Raw genomic sequence first — 16,797 nt, 5'->3', positions numbered from 1 at the left:
CTCCTTGAGTTGAGATAATAGCAGCAATTAGGCAGCTTTTATTTCTCAACCCCTTTTAACTTTTGCTGTCTTATAAATGAGCACACTGTATATATATGTAACCACTATAGAAAGAATGCCAGCCAGTGTCAGAGGCAGGAAAAACAGTTAGCCCATTCATGAAATATCCTTTATTTTTTACTTTAGCCCCAAAGGTTAAATGTGAATGTGAAGTGTTGCCTCACTTTCTATTTTGACCACATGTGAAAGCTTTGATGGAGTTCTGCAGAGAGTAAGAAAAGTAAGGTTTGTGAAAATCAAACGCACTTGCATTTATTAATGGTCACTAATGGCATGTAATTAAAGTAATTACAGGAAGGCAAACAGACAATTAACTTGTTGGAAGTGTAAAGAAGGGCAATAACAGAGTTTAAAGTTCTCATCTGTCTGGTTCAACTCTAAGTCCCACATATTTCATAAAGAAAGAGTAGTGCTGACCAGGAGGATTGGGCTAATATTAGACCTCTGTGAAGCCACCATGGGGCCTGTAAGGGAAAAGTCAAGGGACAAAGCCAATATGTTGGGGGTAGTGTGGAATGGAAGGAAGAGAACTTGAACCAAAACAGGCTTTGAGAATGAGGATGGCTTTATCAGAGCTTTGGCAAAGATTAATTACCACAGATGACAAAGAATGTCAATGTCAGACTTCCTGCTTCATCAATCTATGTGCTTCAGAGTTTGAACCACATTCTTCAGTCCCGATTGGTCTTGGTCAAAGTCATTTCATGTGTATATTAACTTTATATTGCTAATTGTCTTGTGGGCCAACCTTTTTATTTTAGGGATCTTCCTTGTGTTCTGCCACGCTTAGTATAGAGTTGAGTGTCATTTGTTGAAGAGGAGTCTCCTGAATTGCCCATCCACCATCCCCATTCCCAACTATTTTCTATATGCCAGGTTCAGTGGGCAGGGGCAGGAATAATGCTAAGTATTAAGAACCTCATCTCATCTATTGAGATTTACCTCTTATGAGCCCTAAATGCAGCCACTTAACACATAAGAACTCCACTAACATTGCTACTAAATGTGTAGGTATCAATTATCTTTTATGCACTACATACTTTATTCTTATCTTATCAGAACAACTCTGTAAGTTTCTCTCACAAGAGGTGGGGGGACTCTGATTTCTGCTATGTGTGTGTAAAATAAGTTGAAATTTTAGAGTATCGACTTGGAAACCAACCTTTAGTAAATTGGTAGTTCTTTTATTATTAACTGAATAATTGCTATACAGTAGCTGTAGAGACCATTTACAGTCAGAGGAGTACAGTGATAAGAAGAGAGCCCCTGTATCCTTAAATTAAGGAGAGACAATTGCCACCCATCTAGAGATAAATGCCAGCAGATTGCAATTCTGTTAAATCATACACTGCAACATTTCTTAAATTTATTATTTTCTTATCATTGTTACTGCACTGCCTGTCCTCTTTATTTCTCACCTAAAGGAAAGTACTGCCTTCAAAAAGTGAAAAAAGTGAAAGTCACTCGGTTGTCTGACTCTGCAACCCCATGAACTGCGCCTGCCAGGCTCCATTGTCCATGGAGTTCTTCAGGTAAGAATACTGGAGTGGGTAGCCATTTCCTTCTCCAGGGGATCTTTGCAACCCAGGGATTGAACCTGAATCTCCTGCGTTGGAGGCAGATTCTTTACCATCTGAGCCACCAGGGAAGCCCTTCAAAGCATGCTCCTTAATTCCATTTCCCTTTCTCCAATTTATCTGATGTTCTCCTGTGTAATGGGTTTCTCCTATCTAATGGGTAACTCTGATCGTGTTACTGTCTCACTCAAACACCTTCAACGGCTCCCCGAGGTCTGTATGACAAAATCCAATCACCTCATTCTGACAGTCACAATTACCCACAAGCTGGACCCAATTTCCTTCTGTAAGTGATCCTCTATTACTTTCCTTCAGACATCTTACGTTTCCAATTTAAATAGCACTCTTCACGTGCTCTCTACCTCCTTGAGCTTTCTAGCCTCCATTCTCTGGTTTACCTCAGCTGTTTTTTCTGCCCCCCAATTCTGTCTTTATTTCAAGACCTACCTCATTGTCACAGGAATGACACACCCTCACCTGACTTATCTCCCCACCCTCTGTCTCTGCCTCTCAGGTTTCTTATTGAGAGGCATTTTGTAGCATTTTAGTTTATATGTGTATTTCTAGATACAACCATCTCTATAATAACACTGTAACATTCTTGTGGAGGACAAAGTAGACCGTTGTCCTACTTCTCACTGTATCTTCATCATGAAAACCTAATAACCTAAATAAACACAAGTCCACCAACTCTACTACCTTCCTTCACCTAGTAAATTCCTGCTTAATTAGGAATACTCAGTTGGAATACACCTCTTGGAGAAAGTCCTTCTTAAGCCTTCAAGGCTTTTTGAAATGTTCTTTTTTGTGTAATTTTTTTTGTCTTTTATTCATATTTTCATCTTGAATCTAGATCATTATAATGAAATTATCTAATTATAGGCCTATCATCACTAGTAGACTCAAAATTCCCCCAAGGAATTATCTAGTATTGAATTTCCTGAGCCTTGAACATCATTGCTGCTATATTGTAGATGCTCAGTACTTTTCTAATGATGCTTTCAGGGATCAGATCCATGAAACTTTCTTCATAAGACTGGAGACAATAGATGAGGGCAGTTTAGATAAAAGTAGAGAGCCCTTTTTGAGGTGAATAGCCACAAAACTGCCAGCTTTCAGGTTTGTAAAATTGTGTTCAGCTTAGGCTTTGTCATCTTGAACTCCACAGCCACCCTCATTTACAGCTACGAAGTAACTCGGTACTCAAGGGCATGAAGAGGATATATACCTTTGACAGATTTGAAAAGAGTTTGGATGGAGTTTAGAAAGAAGCAAATGTTTTAAACTCTTAAGCTGTTTTAGACACCTGAGCTCCAACTATTGTACTGGGACATTTCCCATGCTTCTTTTTCTCACCCTGGCTATGACTGTTTTCAAGAATCTGAGACTGATGGAAACAAGTCTCTTTTAACTCACAAACACTGTAGTTTCCAGACACCTGGCCCTGAAGTTGGGCCACTGCCAACCCCAGTCACTTCCAACTTGCAAATCCACTGAGTTCCATTACTATGTCTGCAGAGCTCCGAAGAAGGAAAGTAGTGTGGCTTTGTCTGTAATTACTGTGGCCTATTTCCCTCTCTGGGTTTCCCTAGTGGCTCAGAAGGTAAAGGATCTGCCTCAACTGTAGGAGGCCCAGGTTCAATACCTGGGTTGGGAAGATCCCCTGGAGAAGGAAATGGCTACCCCCTCCAGTATTCTTGACTGGAGAATCCCACTGGCAGAGGCGCCTGGTGGGCTATTGACCAGGGGGTCCCAAAGAGTTTGACACCACTGAGTGATTTTCACTTTACATTTCCCTCTGTATGCTAAATCCTGACCCTAGTGCTAGGAAGGAGTACAGATACATGCTATGTATAGTTTAGCCTTGAAGGTATGTGTTTATGTACAAAACCATGTCAAAAAAAAGTAAAGCTGAATGTAGAAGTCCTGAGGTGGGTAGAGATGTGACCTGCCAGACATGGTTAATTATAGAAAACTTCCTAGAAGAAGCCATTTTTTTTCCTGAGAGATGAGGGAAGTATTTGGTAAGGAAAGGGAGAATAACCGTTACAGGTGCAGCACGTCATGTGGTGGAGGGAGACTTTAGGGCAGTGTCAAGCAGGACGTGCAAGGAAGCAGGCAGACCCTTTGGCTAGAGCAAGCATTCTGGATAGGTAAGTCATAAATGATTAAATCTCTGAGAATGGAGTTTCAGTATAAGTCTAGAATTTAGGTTAAACATAAGACTTGGCATGATGATGATAGGGAGTCATTATAAATTATTGAGTGAGGGGAAAGAAACATGGTAAAATATTTTTGTGAAAGATTGTTTTAAAACTTATTTTAATAAAGATATTAAAGAGAAAAGATCAAACACTTGGGCTCTGTGAAGGAGTTTGCTACATCAAGTGTGTGAGTTGATGAGAGCTTAGACCAGGGATGACACATCATCCTTACCTGTTCCATGACAGATATCCATATTTCAAAACAGAACACTTTCAGAATGGCATCAAAATCCTTCTCAACACAACTCTCTGGGAAGCTTCTACCAAGCAGTTTAAGTTGGCAAGCTAGGTGATGCCTAAGTGCTATTGCTGTTTTAGACTGTGGTATAATATGTGGAAGTGAAATAACAGGAGCCATCATATAGGAATGCTAACAGGAGCCATCATATAGGAATGCTAACAGGAATATGCAGATATGCTAATAGGATAGCATGAACATAGAGGATGAGGAAAAGGAGATGGATAAAAATAAAGAAATCTAAGGACTACAAGGGTTTCCCAGGTGGCTCAGTGGTAAAGAATTTGCCTGCCAATGGAGGAGATGCGGGTTCAATCCCTGGGTTGGGAAGATCCCCTGGAGATGGAAATGGCAATCCTCTTCAGTATTCTTTCCTGGAAAATCCCATGGACAGAAGAGCTTCACAGGCTACAGTTCATGGTGTCATAAAAGAGTCAGACACAACTTAGCAACTAAACAACAGCGATAAGGGACTACAAAGAGTTGTTCTAAGATTTTAGTAGAGAAACATGGGAGGAATTCTTGTTTTGATAAGAAAGGAGTTATTTATTAATCCATTAGGTTTAGGTCCAGATGAATGTAATTCACTAGATGAAAATGCATATGAAGAGGATGATATATAATATTGAGGTGGATAACATTATTCATTCAACACTTTTAATAAATATATTTTGAACAACTACTTTGTATCAGGTACATTTTGGGGTGTCCGGCTGCATCAGTGAATAAGCCTGGGGCACAGAGGGGAGACAGACAAACCATAATAGACACAGCAAATAATCAGGTAGTTTATTAGAAGATGATAAATATAGTAAAATAAAGAAAAATGTATAGCAACATAAGAATGATCAGGAATTCAGAGGATGTGTAGGGAATGAGGAGTCATTAATTTAGCCTCACCCTTTATCCTACCATCAGAATAGGTGTTAGGTCAGCTCCATACGATTTAAAATATTAACAATTAATTTTTACTCTGATTTTAGAGACTCACTGGCCATAGACCTTTCAGAATACAGAAATGTGTGCTCGGTCTTTTTTCAGAGATCAGAGATTCAACATCTTGACTCTTATACCAATCTTATACCAATCATAAAAGGAAAGAAAAGTCCAGGTAAACTCCAGTGATTGAATAGAGTGGGACATTTAGCCTATTGAATTTTCGTATTGCTTTCATGAATAAATTTATGTTCCAAAGTCTGGTGAGAGCAGATTGCCTGATTTTGTCCACCTAGAGTCTTAACTGTAATAGTCAAATACAGTCTATTCAAATTTCTGTCAATTATTATACCTGCAGGAGATTTTTAAACTCAGGAATTTTTGAGGACCATGGCAAGATTTATTGAGGGATTAAATCTACTCTTTGGAATGGAAACTAAATGCATTTTACTATTCAGTTACCATGAGAATGTCTTTACCATAAGATGATCATCAATAACAGTGGTGTTGAGATTTCCATCTTCATGCTCTTCTAGTTTGTTAAAATCTCTCGACTCTCATGAAAGAGTAATGATATCTATGCTAGTTTACTTTGAACTCTTTTCTTCTTTTGTTGTTCCTGTTTTTTTGAGCCTCTTTGGTTTGCTATATGTATATTTGCTTTGCTATAATACAAATGCCCTGCTTTATTTCCTTATACCAGGATATGGGTTTCTTATTTCAGGGTCTTTATTGATAGTTCTGGGGCTTCCTATCTGCAGAAACTTAAAGTTCACTTCACTTTGAACCTTTCCGGAGATTCTTGTTTAGGTCACCAAAATGCTGGCTGCCTGTTTTGCATGTTAGTATCATTAATGGCTTTGGTCTATTTGCTTGGCCCTGAAACTCCTCATACAGGAGGACTCCCTTCTCTTTCCATTCTTTTTGGCACAATCAGCATTTTCTCTGCATTTTGCAGCATTCTAAGTACTCTCTAGCAGCGGGAAGGGTATTTTCAGTCTCTTTTTGGCAGTAGGAGTCATCCTTTGCCTGGCACCAAGCTGAAAACATTCCCCGTCGTGGAGTGCTTCCACACTATCTCAGCAGTAGCAATGCAGAGGTACTTCCTGTATAGCACTATTAAATATCCCTTCCCCATCAACAGTCCTTCAGGGACATTTCCTGTGTGTAGTACTACTGAAATTCCTGCCCCATTAGTAGTAATGCAGGGATGCTTCTGTGGTTCTTTAGGGACACATCCTATGTAACAGCATTATAGTCCTTGCATCGAGCCACATAGCAACTCAGGATCCTTATTATTTACTTCATTTCTATAATATCAGAGTTCTTCACAAGCATATAAAATACTGTTACCAGTTAGTTAATCTAATATTTTATTTCCTTGTCAGAATCATTCAGGCAATGGATATTCAGGCATGGAAATGATGAAATCCAGTCAGTTTCCTTATTCCTTAACAGTCCACAATAAATACAAATACAGTCTAAATCCTATCATTGTCAACAGAGTAGTCAATTCAAAGAGAAGTTTCAAGTCGTGCAGCTGTGGGGAAGGGAGAAGAGAATGCCATGTGATTTCCTGTGGGATTAATTCTGACTCTGTTTAGAAAAGGTGTTTATTAAGCCTTTTCCATTTATTCTTCAAAGACTACAGGGATATCGATCTATCTATATGTGCATATACAAGGATATACATCACACTGAATGCACAAATCTTAGGATAATATAGTTATCTATGATTATTTATAAATATCCAATCTAGAAAATACACTAACTTGGAATTCATACATAGCTTTTATGCTATAGAAGATATAGATTCATCATGCTCTTAGATGATATAAATGCCATATCTTTATCACCATGACTAAATTAAATGTGATTAAATATATGGTCAAAATCTGAGTCACTCTGACCTGCAAAGCAGACACAGGAAAGATCAATATTTCTTGATTCACATTAAAGTAATGGGTCACACTGAATGAAACCAACCAAATTTTTTTTTGCATCACGTCCATGGTTCTTATGGTATCTAGCATGGTTTATTTTTGGAAGAAGGAGTAAACGTAAATAACAACAATTAGATAGACATAACCATGCCTCTCAAGGAAAAAAAAAAAAAAAGATGAAGATCATCAGGCACAAGTACACAGTAAAACATTTTGTACAGAGAGTGAAATACTCTGATTTAATTATAATTCAGTCTACACCAAAGAGAATAATACAACATTTAACCCAGAGAGAGTTGCATCAGACTCAATTTTGTTATCTATCCAGCTTTCTAGAATGATGTCATTAAGTTGGGTTAGCTTGACCACTGTACAGAACTGGTGTCACATGGAAAGGAACAGAGCAGAAAACCCAACCACACTAGTTTGTAAATCTGTCCTGATAGAGGCAGATAGGCACAGCACTGAGCCACAGGAGCGTCCCAGTCAGGTCCGTATTTTATGGAGACACGGGACATGTGGCATTGCTGTCTATAGAGCCCCTAATCTTTTATCAGGCTCTTTCATCAGGCTCAGTTAACATAATAGGAGAAGGCAATGCTGTTTTTCAAAGGGGGCCAGAAAGATTCAGTCCACAGGGCCAGCAACACTTTTAATGCAAGTCCACATTATTGGACTGTGTTTGTTTAGATAATGAAAGAAAAGAATTGCCAAAACACCGCTTTGTAGTGAACTAAAATTGGGCAGTAGGGCCAGGTATGAGGGTTGTTGTTAAATGTACAAAGAATCTAATAAAAGTCAGAGTCTGCTAAAGTTTGTCATTATGGCTAGTGAAAAAATAGGATTGTGTTTAGTTAATGACCAGAGCTAACAACTCATTTTTAGTTAAAGCACAGGCTATGAAAAGGACAGCTGCAGTCAATGTTCCCACTAATATTTTCCATCCGTGTACTGAGTGAATTTGTAATGTGCAACTGATGTCAAGAAAATAAACAGATGTGCACCACAAGCACGAACAACACTGAAAGAACTTGCCTGGGTTTTATGAAGATTGAGCTTTTGATGCTGATCCTGCTCGGTGAGGCCATATTGTTGGAAAAGGTCTGTTTGTAAAGTTGTTTTCTATTAAGGAAGATGAAGACGTTGATATGCTCCAAGAACCCAAACCACTTGAGTTCTTTCTGGTGAGTCTGGGCCAACTCTGAAACACCCTCTTACCCATTCCCATCATGAGCTCCAGTGCAAGCTTGCCAGACAGCTGGAAATGCCTAACAGTGAAGAAAAGAGGCCTACCAAAAAATCACATCTGTTATCTTGGCCTCATGTGCACCCTGCTGAAATCAGCTTCTCCACCTGGTCAAAGAGATAGGAGACTATAATTATATTTTAATTAATTCTTGGCATGAGAAAACTATATCTGAGTTTGTGCATGTTATAGGAAGAATTTACTCTAGAAATTTAATTGACATCAGTGCTAAATTTATACTACTGTTGACTATGAACGTACCACATGACTTCATACATCCTTCATAATTTCTCCCTATGTGTTTATCTCCTTTATTATTCCTTCCATTTCCCACACATCCTACAGTTGAGCCATATATGTGACTTGATATTCCTGTAACATATTGTAATTTTCAATTAAATATTCATTGAGCAACTATTATACAGTCATGGATCCTGTTTTCACAATGGTATTTGCCCTGAAATCTAATAGTCAAAAGAATAATAAATAAATATACAAATAGATATTTAAATCAAAGTGTGACATTTTTATACAAGTAACATATTAATAGGGGTTCCTTGGTGACTCAGCAGTAAAGAATCCACCTGCCAATGCAGGAGATGCGGATTCAATCCCTGGGTCAGGAAGATCTCCTGGAGAAGGACATGGCAGCCCACTCTAGGATTCTTGCCTGGGAAGTCCCATGGACAGAGGAGCCTGGTGGGCTACGGTCTACAGGGTTGCAAAGAGTCGGACACAACTTAGCAACTGAACAGCAGCATACCGGTAGTTGTTATTGTTCAGTTACTAAGTCGTGTCTGACTCTTTGTGACCCCATGGGCTGCAGTTCACCAGGCTTCCCTGTCCTTCACTATCTCCCAGAGTTTGCTCAAATTCGTGTCCATTGAGTCAGTGATGCCATCCAACCATCTAATCCTCTGTCGCCCTTTTCTAGAGCCACTACCCTTCGTACTGGTAGTGGCCCTAGAAAAAAGAGAATGCTTTCTTCTCTCACTGGTCATTTATACAATTTCAGGGAAAGACCCTGATATGGTCCTCTTAAATCTTAAGACCATCTTTACTAATCCTTGTGCAAGAGAATGCGTACTGTAACTGGCATCCTCATAAGAACCTTAGAAGACAGGGAGAAGAAAAGCTCCCTAAAGGCAAGTTGAGTGAATAGTTACTGATCAGGTAAAAGCTATAGATGCTCACCCCTCCAACTCCACTCTTCTAAAGAAGTCATTGCTGTAGAAGTTAGTTTTTGTTTCTCTAAACTTGTGTCCACACATTTCTAATACATGTAAATATATAAATTTATTCACACACTGTGCGTGTGCATGTGCATATTTTCATATGTGTATATATGCAAACACACATATATAGCTATGCATATATGTGTATGTTTATGACTTTCTTAAAAACATAAATTAGATTATATTGTATGTATTATTTTATAATATTCTTTACTTGGCATTATATAGTGAAGACTTTTCTGTGTCACCAAAAATTCTTGTATATTTTTCTAATATTTCCCATAATTTTGCTTTTTATATTTATCTCTTTTCTTCATCTGAGTTTTGATGATTGTTAGAGGCAGGAATCTATTATCTACCTCCCTAAGCCACCACCACAAAATTGTCAGCCACTTGCTTCAGCACCGTTTCCTGAAGAGCTGATCCTTTCCTGGCTGATCTGAGAGGTTAGAGACACCAAATACTAAATCTCAGATATGTGTGCCACTGTTTCTAGCCTTTCTGTTCTGCTCCACTGATCTATTTGTACATTCCTCAGTCATACTATGCTTTTTTGTTTCTGTCATTGCTATTTTTGTAACATAAGTAATACATAGTATTTTCTTTGCTCATAGTTGAAAGAATACAGAAACATCTAGAGGAAACATGAAAGACCCTTTTTTCCCCTCACTTTATGCCCCCCGCCTTCCTCCCAACTGTCAACAATCGAGAGTTATTATTCTCATTTCCTTATGTGTTTCCATATATACATAAAGCTATATAGACGTATCTGGTTTTGTTCTTTTTTATTTATGTAAATGTGAGCATGCTATACATATGATTTCAGCTTGCTTTTGTCACTTAACACTCTTGGAGATCTTTTCATATCAGTGCATAATCAGACCTTATTATTTTTTTAAACAACTGTTTAGGATTCCATAGTACTATGAGATATTTATGTACTCTTCTTTTTCTGAAGATACTAAAAGACACTTAAAAAATTGGAAAGCCACAAACTGGTGAGATGATATTTATAAAACAAACAATTGACAAGGGATTCGTATTCAGAGTTTATAAAATACTTAATCAGGCAAATAAGGAAAACACAAATGAAACAATTTAAAATGAGTTTAGGCATTTTAGAGAAGAATAAATATATTTGGTCAGTAAACACATGAAAATATGCTCAATCTAGTTAGTAATCAGAATTGCAAATTTGTAATACCATTTAACACCATTTCAACTTGAAAAATATCTGATAAATTGACAAAGTCAAGTGCTGGAGAAGATATGGTTCAGTGAAGTCTTTTTAAAATTGCTAGTGGAAATGTAAACCAAAACAACCACTTTGGAAATAATTGGGCATTATCTCATAAAGTTGAACGTTCAGATTCTCTATGACCTAGCAATTATATATATACACATCCATATATAAAAGGAGTAACATACACCAGGAGGCTTTTATAATAATTTTTCAGCAGTAAAATAAAGATACCTTTAATCTTGCCACCAATCCCCCTTCTCAAGTAAGCCCACTATTAGAAACAACCAAGATATCTTTTGACAAGAGAATCTGACAAGGTACTGGATAAATAACTTGTGATATATTCTCACAATGGAATATTATATGGAAATAACAGAATAGAAGCTAGAGTTACAGATAACACAGATGACTCTTAGCAAAATGGTGTAGAATGAAAAAGGAAGTCTCAGAAGACTGTATGATACTCTTATCATAAAACTCAAAATTAGGCAAACAACAATACAATAGTACTAAGCAATACATTATTTATGACATATGTGATTTCAAAACTATATTCTTTAAGAAGTAGGCAAGCTATAAACACAAAATTCAAGATATGGTTTACTTCTTAAGAGAGGGAAGGAATAAAGAGGTGCTCATTCATAGATTTAAGTAAATGCTAATGTTTTTAGTTCTTGAATTGGTATTTATATTTTAATTTGAAATAAGATGAAAGAGGGCCATCAATAATAGTATCTTATAAATAAAGATTAGAATTGGTCTAATTGAATCTGTCCATTTGAAGTTTGTATACATATATATGTGTGTATGTATATATGTATACCTATACACATGTACATTATGTGTGTGTATACATATGTGTGTATGTATGTGTATGTGTGATTCCATTTCAAAATGACCTTGGCTACTAATTTCTGCCAAAGAATCTCACCCTATAAAATTTATCTTCTCTTTGGTCAGTGCTCTAATTATTCCTCATTACCTGCTCCCTCCCTGGAACAGAAAGCAGTCATTAATTAAACAAAAAAGTAAACGCACTGGTTGAATTAATTCATATATCCATGCATTTGGGTTCTAATTCTTTCTATTAGAGTTAGTTATTACCTATATAAAAGGATGGATCTTGATAAAAAATACTGAGTATTAGACTTCAGAATTTTAGATTCTGTCATGATACACACGTGGAAATTCAAGAACATGATGATTTTCCATTCGGTGTCTATGACTGCACTAAAGGCAGGTCATTTTAACGTAAGAAAACATGTGAATAACTTTGGCTCTAGAAGCATAAGAAGATACTAATTAGAAATGTCCAATTCAAATACTATTATATGACGTTACTCAGAATGAAAGAGAAAAATCCAAATTAGATGGAAAACTAGGTACACTAAATTTGACTGAAATAAGGATAGAAGTAAAGCAAATAGAAATGTTTTTCATAAGATCCCACAGAGCCACAGTATTGAAATATAGAATTGTTTCTATAATTCCTGGCAAAGGAAGCAAAAATAAAGATGTGATTAATACTTAAAAAGTTCTCTCCCACTTCCAGTCCATGAGGGAAGGAAGTGCACATTTCTGAGGGAAATGTACAAAGTGCTCACTCGTTGCAACTCTCTGAACATTTGATCTTTAGCCAGGACCTTCAAATGTGTGTGCTTACCACACAGCCCTCGCTGTACTTTATACCTTCCCAAGCAATGTGTAATGATGCTTTGAAAAACTACTTTAAAACCTTAAGGTAGCTTTGTTTTTTTTAAGTTTAAAAAAAACTCTGGAAACACTTATTTAAAGTGCATTTTAAAAAATATACTCAGATCTTGAGATTTGTAATATCATACTCTGTATCCACTCTTTATCCCATTTTTGTAGGTGGCTTTTAATGCTTGGATACTAGGGGGTTTGTGATGAAAACAGTGGCATAACTTAAACTGATGTCCCTTGAGTGGGAAAGCACAATGTTAGAAAAAGTTGACAATGAACATTTTAAAAAGAAAAAGAAAAAAAAAATCATGTTTTACATATATTTTTTATGGTTGTTTTGTTCCCAACTTTTGTTTAGGTATTTGCCAAGTAAGACTCTTTGAAGAGTCCTCAGGGTATTAAATTCTTCCATATCCATTACCAAAGTCTTTTGAGGAGGGGAAACAAGAAAATAAACTAAGAACTATTCCTGTGTCCAACCTTAAAGGCTGAGCTTGGAAAGAAACCCACTTGGATTTCAAATTAAACATGATTGGTTGCAGAACAGGAATTGAATTAATATAAGAATCAACCACCACAGTGAGAGGTTTCCACCCCCTCATGCTCGGCGTTCTGTAATGGGGATGGTGACACATCAGTAGAAGGCATGGGTGAACAGTGGCCCATTCTCAGAGTTTGGTACTTACATGGGGACTATGCTCGCTGAAAACACAGCTCTGCCAGAAAAACATGTTACGTGAGACTTCATCAGCAACACTAACCTCTCAGTCTTTTCATCTTGTGGTCTTTTTGTTGGCAAGTAAAAGCATCATCAAGGTCAAAGGTGGATGTTTCTGTTTAGAATCAAAAAGTCATGTTAGTACAAGGGCTTCCCTAGCAACTCCGCAGTAAAGAATCTGGCTGCCAATGAAGAGACTTGAATTAGATCCCTGGGCCAGGAAGATCCCCTGGAGAAGGAAATGACAACCTACTCCCGTATTCTTGTCTGGGAAACCCCATGAACAGGGGATTCTAGTGACCTACAGTCCATGGACACAAAAGGGTTGGACATGACTTAGTGACTAAACAACAACTAACACAATATCTTAGCTAGAAAATGTCATTATATCTCAAGCAGTTACCAATGCTGTGTGTTGGAGCCAAATATACCCCAGACTTCACAGAGACGTTTGATAGGGAATTGATCAACAAACTGAACAATAGTTTACAGAAAAGGCCTTTGAGGTATGTGAGTTCATAAGTATACTATATAACAGTTTTTTTTTTCATTTATTTTTTTATACATAATAGTTTTGAGTGTTTTGTTTTATTTGCCAGAGTCTCTATTATCTGCTTTGTGTGTATTTTTTCATTTATTTCTCAGTATATCCCTGGATGGTAGAAAACACAATGATCTCACTTTAAAGGTGAGAAAACTGAAGCTTAGAAAACTGTGCTCAGAGAAACCAAGTAATTTATCTTAGAACAGTTAAGATTTGATCCCAGGTCCCCTTCCTCCAAAGTTCATCCTCAATCATCCCACTACTCTGCCTACCCTAGATTTTTGGTTTGAAAGTGCATTGGAGTTCTTTGTAAAATTCATGGTCAGATGTTAGAAATGGAGCATAGGTTGCAAAACTTCAACTTGTATAGAATCTGCAATGGAAAGTTCAAGTCTCAAGCTTATGCAACATGAAGTCTTCAATAAGACAAAGAAAGTCAGCCAGAATGGTGTTTCATATACTTCTGTAATATATTCTTCAAAGTAGGTTCCATTCCAAAAAGTAGAAAAACTGCTCACTTCAAAGTATATTGAGGATCTGAGTGCTTGCTTGTTCAGGCCGATCTACAGTTGACAACATGTGCTACCAGTTATTATAGTGGCCTGATGATCACCTTGCCACCGTCTTCTCTACAATTTACAAATGTCCATCAAACAGTAAATAGTAAGAATTACTATAAATAGCAGTAGTGCAGTTTCGATGGCTATGGCCTTCTGTATTCTAGAAATGTAATCTTACACTCTACCTCAAAATTGGATATAGCATATGAACTCCTTCAACCAAGCAAAAAGTGAAAATGTATATTATAGGCATCACTGCTGTCTATAAAACAGCTGATGAAGAGTCACAAAAGGAGTTTTAAATGTCATGGAGGAATTTCTAAGCAATGTTAAATTCACACATAGAGAATATAGCAGAAGTCTTTGTGTACTAGAAATCAGCCTTCAAAAGTTTTTGTTAAGTTGTATGCATTTTGGACATAATTTATTAATATATAATTTGAGGAGCTTTCAATTTATATGACCAGTGAATAGAATAGTTACTGTAACTTATTCTTTATGATAAACAGCTGCTGAAGAATTTGCCAATATCTTCTATTATAATTTTTTAAAAATACTTGGATTCTTTTCCCTTATTTTATTCTTATCCCCAAAGTGCAATAAAAATCTGGAGATTATGTAAATGTAATCTATTATATATATATATTATACTAATTATATTTTTTATACTTAATGATGAATCATTCTGCACATGATAGCAGGCCATTGTTTGATTGCTAGCATTTATATTTGAATTTGACCATAAACACAGTTGTTGGGAGAGTAACAGGGTTCCTTGTGGAAAAAGCTTTTTTGGCTTTGGGGTTTTGTAATAATGTTTGGCTGTTCCCACGCTGTGATTATCATACCAGTATCTCAGGGGAAGAAAATACAATGGACAGTCAATAAAAATACTGAATTTTTAAAAGGTCAACTACATAAGGGACTAAGCTTCTGATGCTTTACCATTTTTATTTTAAAAATATGCTGTAAATGGGAAATAGAAAAACTGGAAGCGATTCTTGTGACTGTACGTGATTAAAGGAATTGTACAAATAATAACAGTTCTTGCAGCTGTCCAGAGAAATGGTAGTGTTCCTTACTATAAATTATTTTTATTTAGAAAAAGAAAGAAAAGTAAAAGGAAGAAAAGCTCCCTGATTTTCTGTTTACTGAGGAATTTTATTCTCCCTTCAAGCCTATGTTAGGCCTTGATTGTAAATTGAGACCTACAGAGAGTAGACTTTGTTCCAATACCTTCCTTTCCTAACTGAGGGTGTAGAGATGAAGAAAGGTTAGCTGCTGCAACTCAAGGGCTGACTTCAATACTTTCCCTACTAGATCCATTACTATGTATATTAGAACTCTTTTTTCTAGGTCTTGTTAATGAATCTGTGAATCATAAATGAGTGTATTTAGAATCCCCAGTGGCTCAGTAGTAAAGACTCTGCCTTCCATGTAGGAGACACAGGAGATATGGGGCGGGGGGTGGGGGATGGGGGTTGGTCCCTGGGTCAGGAACATCCCCTGGAGGAGGAAATGGAAACCCATTTCAGTATTCTTGCCAGGAAAATCCCAGGGACGGAGGAGCCTGGAGGGCTATTAGAGTTGCAAGAAATCGGACACAGCTGAGCGACTGAACACACAAAAACAGAGAGAAGGAAGGTTCTAGGACTCTTTTTAAACATTGCTTCTATTGGCCTTTCCTTTAGCCTAGTATGGTGTATCATTCTCTTCATGAATAATTTAAAAAATTAAACAATTACTGAGTTATTTTTACTTCTGAGTAATCTTTAAAAAATAAGTAAGGTACAGAAAGAATGGCACATTTTAAAGTTCTGAATGTTAACTTTAGTCTTATAAATACCCAGTCCTCATAAGAAGTATTTAAAAGGTGCCCTTCATTGAACATAAAAGTATTATTTAGCTTGGTATAGTTTAAAGATCTACCTAATGCTCTTAAAAGGTTAATCAAGTTTAATGAGATTGTTAAACTAATCAATAATTCTTTTATAGAGACTTTTTTCACTTGGATTCCAAAAGGAGATAGATAGAAACAATGTTCTTTATGAAATTGAGTATTATGAAAACACTAGTATTATGAAAACTCACCTCCATTTTTCCATTAAACTTCTTTTTTATATTTCTGATTACAGATGCTAATGTATCCTAATGGAACACAGAAGCCAATTTATTATGCTTTCAGATTCAATATTTTTTCTAGTTGGTCCAAGACTAAGCATATGATTTCCATGATTAGACCCAACCCGTATTTTGTAGTGTTTGAGGACGTTGATACTACCTTGTCAGAGGCTATCCAACCACTGATTCAATCAATGAACTGAAATGTTTGTTCTTTGTATATTCATAACATCTTCATTATTTCATTGATTCATCAACACTTTCCCAATTTCCTCAGTGACTTCAGAACCCAACTCTTAGTTACCCTGTCTACTTGGAGCTCATCCTCCTCCCTAAATTAAATATCAGTATTTACTCCTCTGTTTTTCAGTTCAAGAAACACATTTTTCATTCTACTTCAGAAACCAG

Source organism: Muntiacus reevesi, chromosome 7 (genome assembly GCF_963930625.1).
Source record: "Muntiacus reevesi chromosome 7, mMunRee1.1, whole genome shotgun sequence".
NCBI lineage: Eukaryota > Metazoa > Chordata > Mammalia > Artiodactyla > Cervidae > Muntiacus > Muntiacus reevesi.
Note: the sequence above shows the minus strand (reverse complement) of the source record.